Source organism: Acinonyx jubatus, chromosome A3, assembly GCF_027475565.1.
Source record: "Acinonyx jubatus isolate Ajub_Pintada_27869175 chromosome A3, VMU_Ajub_asm_v1.0, whole genome shotgun sequence".
Lineage (NCBI taxonomy): Eukaryota > Metazoa > Chordata > Mammalia > Carnivora > Felidae > Acinonyx > Acinonyx jubatus.
In genome coordinates, this window is record NC_069388.1 from 34147592 (window position 1) to 34155372 (window position 7781).

The window sequence follows — 7781 nt, forward strand, 5'->3', positions numbered from 1 at the left end:
CCAGATCCATCCCACTGGTCTCTCCACCTCAGGGCCAAGAAACAGTTCTCAGAGTATCTCTGAACTCTGTTGATGGATAACAGCCAATGCTGAAATGACGAATAGACTCAGGAATGTCATGATGGGCGCCCAGTGGGACCCATTTCATTGATTAAACATCCCATGATGTGTTTACTTTATCCTAACATGTACTTGGGTGTGGGTGTGGAAGATGATCCCAGCCATGCCTCCCCCTGCATAGACCTGCATTTTGTTTCTTTGCTCCTACCAGGCAGAGGGACACCAGGGAAAGAGAGGAGGGCAAGGGGGAATGAATGCTATCATTTTTGTTTTTGACCTTTCTGGGTTTTTTTCTCTTTCCCTCAGGACTTGAGATATACTTTGCGGGTGGTAGAATATAAAGCCTAAATGTGAACTCATTTGAAACACTGGGTACAAGAGTATTTTCCCAAGTTACATCCATTCTGGGTCTGGCCAGTTAATTATCACAACAGCTGTTTGCCCCAGTACATGTACCCTCAGCCCACCACTGAGTCACTTGCAGCTGCAGTGTGGAAAGTTCCTGACTGCGCCATCAACACCCCACCTCAAGCAGGTGCTTCTCTCTTTCCAACTGTTTGAGGGCTTTCTTCAGTGCCTGAGAAACTTGCTCAGCTCACCTGGAATGCAGCTGGGAAGTTGGGGATTTAATGCCACCAGAAGCAGCCTTCAGCCAATGAGAACCTGAAGTCAGAAGATAAATACCTCAGCTTCTTCATTTCCTGGGGAATATTAGTCAAGGTTCTCCAGAAACAGAGCCAATGGAAGATACAGATACCGATATAGATATGTTTTTATGTTTATATATATGTTTCTTATAAGGAACTGGCTCATGCAATCAGAGAGGCTAAGAAGTCCCACAGTCTTCTGTCTGCAAGCTAGAGAGCCAGGAAAGTGAGCAGTTTAACTCCTGTCTTAGTCTGAAGGCTCTCATTGAGACCCAGGGGCACTCTAAGTCCCAGTCAAGAGAAGACCAGTGTCCCAACTCACCGTTGGACAGAGAAAACAAATTCTCCCTCCCTCCACCTGTTTATTCTTTCTATTGAGGTATTCAATGGGTTGGACAAGGCCCTTCCACAATGGGGAGGACAATCTGCTTTACTTGGTCTACTGATTCAAATGCTAATCCCTTCCAGAAACACCCTCACAGATACTCCCAGTAATAGTGTTTAACCAAAAATCTGGGCAACCTGTGGTCTAGTCAAGTTGATACATGACATTAACCATCACGTGAAACAAATCTGAAGCATGGTCTATTCAGTCCCACCTCACCCAGTGAGGTGACCTCTGGTTGCCCATAGCAGGAATCACTTGCTGACACTCCCTCTTCATTGCCTTGCCTCATTTTCTAACTCCTTCACTTGAACTTGCCTGGAGTTTCCTCCCAAATAAACTGCTTGTGCATAGGTCCTTGTCTTACAATCTGTCTTTGGGGGAACCCAAATTAAGACATAAGTTTAAGTGAGAAAACATACCCCTTTTCACAGTCTATTATCTTTGACCTAAAATGATGCATCAAGTACAAGTTGAAATTAGGAAAGAATAAAAATTCTGTATAACCCCCCCCAAAAAAAACAATTAATAAGAGATCAGGAGAGAAATCAACTTGCCACAACCCCTACAAACCTCTATGCTACCTTTTGAAGATTTCAAAAAAGTCTCACTGCCTCAAGACACTCTACTTTCATTAACTGAAACATTTCATAATGTAGGACAACCATTTTACTGTCATTTTTCAGGAAATGGTCATAATAAATATAGAAATGTATAATATCTAAGATGTGAAAGACAACCCAACTTTCACAACCATATAGGTGGTGATTCTGCCTTTACTTTGATTCCAACTTCAATTCTTATTCTCCTAAGAATCAACTAGACCATGGTTCTGCCCTTGGATTCTGGTGAAAATCTCCACTGTATTCTTTCTGCCCTTAAGCAGAACTTGAGTGGATCTCTGGCTTTCAAAGCTACGACCAAGTAAGTCCTAAGTGACCCTCTCAATTGCTATGAATAGGGCAGGACCCTTGGAGTCAACAGTAGAATCAGTTACTAGCATTAAGTTTTGCTAAACAGATACTGATGAACTCTAGATAAGAAACCAGCTCAACAACTTAGATCAAGTTTAATTATAGCAATCTACCATGTAGCATACAATTCTCAAATTAGAATAGATTTTTAATAGTGTTTTTTAATCTAGAAAAATTACATATGTATAAAATTACTTCTGTTTCTCTGGTGATAATGCTCCATAACAAACAAATTCAAAATTTCAGTGGCTTAAAACAACAAACATTGATTTTACTATCACAGGTATGCTGGTTGGCTGTGGTTGGCCATTTTCAGCAGGGATGGGCTAAGCTGGACTGGACCCCAAGTTGTGAATCAGCTTTGGGTCTGCTCTACCTTCTTCTTTGGGGGACTTACAGTTGAAGAAACAACAGCTACCCAGGGCACACTCTTCTCACGGCAAAGGGTGGGAATGTAAGAGGCCAAGAGAAACCATGCAAGCACACTTAAAGGCCCTGCTTGTACATCCCATGTCAAGTCTGCTCATATACCATTAGCCAAAGAATGTCCTTGGGCCAAGTGCAACATCTGAGGAGAAGGGACATATACTCTGCCTTGCAGAGTGGGAGGCACTGCAGAAATGGCCAAGGGCATGCATACGTAATCCTGTTACTTAAAGGGAGAGAAGAATTGGAAATCTACCACAATATGGAAATTTTTAAACATAGCCAAAAGTAGACAGAATGTCATAATAATCCTGATCATGCATCCACAACAGTCATCTCACTACTAATCTTGCTTCACTCCCCCTCACTCCCTCATTATTTTGAAGCAAATCATGGATGAGTGTCTTTTAAGGAAAGAAAGTAAATCTATATTTTTGCGGGATATGGCAAATTATTTAGGTCTCAAAGAACTGACAAAACAATGAAAGGTATTAACTATTAAGTCAACTTGATATGAAATAAAGCATAAGAACATACTTAACAACACTGAGAGTCAATTCCAAGATGCTGTCATGGGCACTTTACACTGAATATTGATGTATTTTATATTTAACTGCCTGGTCTAGCTAAAATAATGAATACCACCAAATTCTAAAAGTAAATGCCTACTGTTTAACTAGTTCGTGAATCCTAGCAACAGATGAGGAGGAAGAAGAAGGAAAGAAAATTTGACAAAACAGCATTTTGAGATGCAAACCAGTTACTTTATCTGTGCATGAGAATTGTATCACTTTTGGCCAAAGCTTCATTTCCTTGAGATATTTTATTTTCATCTATTGGAACATTTTATAATATGAGACAATTACAAAAATAAACCTCAAGTGAGTTACAAATGTCAAAGAGGCACAAAACTTCAAAAAGTACAGAAATAAGAAATATTTCAGAGTGTGTTTAATGAAACGAATCATCACATCAATTTATTAAAGTATCACTTTTAACTCATATTTAAAATACCATTTCAATTTCTGAAGTGGCCAATGGAAATATATTCTTTTAAGTTTATTCATTTACTTTGGGACAGAGAGAGAGAGAGAGAGCATGAACAAGGAAGGGACAGAAAGAGAGAGAGAGAGAGAGAGAGAGAATCCCAAGCAGGCTCTGTGCTAACGTGTGGGGGTTCAAACTCACAAACATGAGAGCATGACCTCAGGCAAAACCAAGAGTCAGATGTTTAACTGACTGAGCCACCCAGGAGCCCTGGAAATATATTTTTTAAAGTCCTGTGAGGTTACTTCACTGGTCAGCAGTGTCATGTAGCCAGCCCTGTCCCCTCACACCCCGTTATTTGTATCCTTATCTCTGCTCTGCAATACTGTATGAGCTAGATCTTTTTATACAAGGCAGGTCCCATGAACATTGAAAAGGCCTTAGGAGAAGGGAAGTTTCTGGAGGTAGCCCAGAGGGAACCTGGTCAAGGGGAACCTGGATACAGCGTCCAGACCCCAAGTGAGCATCACTATGAGTGTGGACTCTGGCAACAGCATGTCCTCCTTCATCAATGCACCGTGGGGAATCGGGCATGAGGATGAGGCCTTGGCTCCTCCTGGGGTGGTGAGGACCACCCAGATTCACACATGCTACTCTTTCTCCCTCTTTCCCGGTGTGGTGCTGTGGGACCCCCCCCCCCCCCACACACACACACACAGGGGCTGCCACCCAAAGCCTGGAGAACTATCTCGAGGAGATGCCATTTAGCAAGTATCATCATCATTGCATCCACACAGTTCACATGAATCTCGCGAAGCTTGCCAAAACCTTTCAGGGCCTGAGAGAGGTTCTACACTGTCTGGACCATGCTGGAGAGGGACCAAAGCACACGTGCCCTTGGGGAGAAACAACTCCTGCAGAGTATTCTCCAAGTATGGAGAATATCCAGGAAACTCTCCAGAATGAGTGGGTGTGTGAACACAACACATTCCTGGTCTTTAGCCTTGACCCCTTATTGCATGACTTCCCAGAGCTTAAGGACACCTTGCATAGGGACTTCTCTGACATTGGGTGCCATTTCCCTTAGAAAACCTGTCCCACATCTGTGAGAAGATCATTAAAGACAAGGAAACCTCCTTGCAGAAGAGAACAGCCTTACTGTGTCTTCAAGACCCTTGACATCCAGGATGAAGATGATTTGGAGTCGTTTCTGAACGCCTAGTGTTCACTCTTTGGTATGGATGATAAATCTCTCTAGCAGGTGGCCTAGAGAATGGGGGATGCCTGCGGAGGAGTACAGAGCCTTCATGAAGTACCTGGATGTGTACACTCGCCATAAAGTGAACTGGAGACTGACTTTCATGACTTGTTCAGTTATGAAGCATTCCTTAGCCTTCCTTAACTACATCCATTTCTTGGGTGACTATGTCATTCTCTGTTTCAGGTAGAGGTAGCAAAGATGCATCCCTGAGTTAGATACTAGAGAAATGAAGACCATCCGGAGGAATCCTTTCCTCCTGTGAAACTGGCTTCAGAATTGTCCAATAGGCTCATTCTCAAGTGGAAGTCAGGCTGCTTTGGGGTCTTCTTCTCAGTAGGATACCTTTTTCTCCACCAGAAATGAAGAGATTCAGCTGAACTTTTTTTTCTATTTCTAAAAGTGTTAGTTCCCTGAAAGGAATTTTTTAAATTGCCTATCTTCCAGCCCGATTCCTAATGTACTATTCCTTTGAAGAATAAATACTTGTTAAAATCATTAAATAAGTTTTCTGGCTTCAGAAAAAAAAAGTCATGTGCATGATCACTGTATTCGTTTGCTTGGGCCACCATAACAAAGAACCACAGGCTTTGTGGTTTCAACAACAGAAATATATTTTCTCACTGTTCTGGAGGCTGGAAGTCTAAGATCAAGGTGTCAACATGTTTAGTTTCTCTTTAGACCTCCACGCTTGGCTTGTAGATGGCGACCTCCTCACTACATCCTCAAGTGACCTTTTTTCTGTGTGCACACATCCCTGGTGTCTCTCCGACTTTATAAGGACACCAATCATATTGCATTAGGATCCCACCCTTAGGACATCATTTAACCTTAATCACCTCTTTGAAGGTCCGATCTCTGTGTACAGTCACATTGGGGGTTAGGGCTTTAACATATGAATTTTAGGGAGATACAATTCAGTCCATTAACAATTACATCAAGTTAGTCTTGTTACAGCTGTTTAAAGTCAATACCAGTACTAAAAGTAGTTAATAAGCTAATAATATAACAATAGAATAGTTAGTAATATAGCACTTACTATGTACCAAGAACTCTTCTATATGCTTTACAAATATTAACTTATTTTTAAAGTCCTGTTATGTAGGTACTATCATGTCCCCCACCTTACAGATGAGAAAATTGAGGCACAGAAAGCTTAAATTAAAAAGTAGACGTAAGGTTGCCAGTTAAGTGCAGGATTCCCAGTTTGATTTGAATTTCAGATTTACACCAAGTAACTTTGTAGTGTGTTCCAAATACTGCATATGACATGCTTCTACTAAAACAGTACATGCTGTTGATCTGAAATTCAAATTCAACTGGGCATCCTTTTTTTTTTTTTTTTTTTTTTTGCTAAATCTTGTAACCCTAATTAGAGGCAAGATGCATTTTCTATTATACTAAAGCAGTGGATTTTAAATTCCATTCAAGAGTTCCTGGAACATTCTGGAAATATAATAGGAAGTTGCCAAAAGGGCAAAAGAGAAGGTGAACGGTCAGATCCCCCTCCTTTCAAATACAGCAACTCCCTTTTAATCTCCTTTATACACTGAGATTTTCTATAAAATTTTTTGAGAAAAAAAATATTCCATTGACTTAAAAAGTAAGTTTGCAAAGTCACTGCTTTTCTGGTAAAGCCAGCATAGCTTTTGACATTTTAGGGGATTTTTTGTTTGGTTGGTTGGTTGGTTGGTTGGTCAGTTGGCTGTTTGGCTGATGTGGGACCTTCATTTTTTTGTCCAAAATTTTACCTTTGTCTTTTTCAACCTTGATGTTCTCTCTCTCTCTCTCTCTCTCTCTGTCCCTGCAAAGAAACCCCCGAGATTGGTCATTTGTTTAGAGGACTCTAAAAGAAGGATTTGCAGCTCTAGTGTTAAGGCCTACAAGCTGCCCCAGTTTATGCTGTTAAATGTGAGCCCAACATCATCCACACTTTTACATATTATCCACAGCTGCTCCGGGGTTACAAAGGTAGAGTTGAGTAGTAAAGAGGCCGTATGTCCCAAAAAGACAAAAATATTTACTCTCAAGTCCTTTATGAAAAAACTTTGCCAATCCCCGATCTGTAAGAATCTGTTTCTGATGGCTATGGTTTAGAAACAAGGGGTTGTGAAGATTGTTCTGAGTTTAGAAGAGGTAAGATTAACTGGGCAGAGTGATTTTCTGTCATAACTTTTAATTACTTTATGTCACTTGGAAAAATTGTCTCATAAAACAGCATAGCTTTCAGACCAAGTGTTTCTGTGGAGATTCAGTCACATGGATTGTTGCTGGTAATGACCTGTAATTCTGGAGAGATGAAATAGAGAGGAAGTTTTAACTGGGACAAAGTCTATCAATATTTTCTGCACTCTTTTCAAAAATGAACCACGAAGCAGAAACCCGATAATTTTTTTAACATCTTTTTATTGAGGTATAATTGGCATACGACGTATTAGTCTCAGGTGTGCAACATAATGATTCGGTATTTGAACATATTACAGAATGACCACCACAGTAAGTCTCGTTAACACCTGTCACCATACATAGTTACATATGTTTTTTCTTGTGATGACAACTTGTAAGATTTACTCTCTTAGCAACTTTCAAATATATGATACAGTATTGTTAACTATGGCCACCATGCTGTACATTATATCCCTATGACTTACTTATTTTATAACTAGAAACGTGTACCTTTTAACTCTCTTCATCCATTTAACCCACCACCCATGCCCCACCTCTGGCAAGCACCTATCTAGGAGCTTGGTTGTCTTGTTTTGTCTTTAAGATAAGATTCCAAAGATACGTGAGATGACATGGTATTTGTCTTTCTCTGTCTGACTTCATGCAGCATAATGGCTCCAAGATCTATTCATATTGTCACAAATGGTAAGGTTTCGTTCTTTTCTTATGGCTGAATAATGTTCCATTGTGTAAATATGTATATGTAAATAAATATATGGAAAACAATGTGGGCATATAATATATTGCCACAACTTACATACTCTATACTGTTTTTCATCGTGATTGCACCAATTCACATTCCCATCAACGGTGCAGAA

The 7781-nt window shown here is 40.3% G+C and overlaps 1 pseudogene; it reads left to right on the forward strand.

Moving 5' to 3' along the window:
- Positions 1-510: 510 nt before the first annotated feature.
- LOC113602410 (immunity-related GTPase family M protein-like) lies at positions 511-4749 on the forward strand (annotated as a pseudogene).
- Positions 4750-7781: the final 3032 nt, after the last annotated feature.